This window comes from Penaeus monodon, chromosome 29 (genome assembly GCF_015228065.2).
Source record: "Penaeus monodon isolate SGIC_2016 chromosome 29, NSTDA_Pmon_1, whole genome shotgun sequence".
Taxonomy (NCBI): Eukaryota; Metazoa; Arthropoda; class Malacostraca; order Decapoda; family Penaeidae; genus Penaeus; species Penaeus monodon.
In genome coordinates this window covers 22,044,553-22,044,888 of record NC_051414.1, presented here as the reverse complement: position 1 = coordinate 22,044,888, position 336 = coordinate 22,044,553, and positions in this window count along the sequence as shown.

Genomic DNA, 336 nt, shown 5'->3' with positions numbered 1-336 from the left:
AGGAAAAGGAAAAGGGGGAGAGCAGCACAAGGAGAAAACTTTATATGTTTATGATTTTCGTGAAAATGGTTTGTTTATGGAGAAGAATACTTGGAGATCATTAGTTTCATTAAAAAAGAAAGAAAAATATGAGGGTCGCATAAATACAGGCTAATAGAATAGATTAATAACTTAATTTTCTTCAGGATATAACTTTAAGGTTACAAGCAAACTTCTAAAAACAGCGTCATGGGTATTTATAAATGGGCATATCGGGTTTGTATGTTTCCCAAAAAGCCAAAATTTACGTAATTTTTAATTCGGGGACGGAAACAAGTCCCCTTGGGATATTTTTAT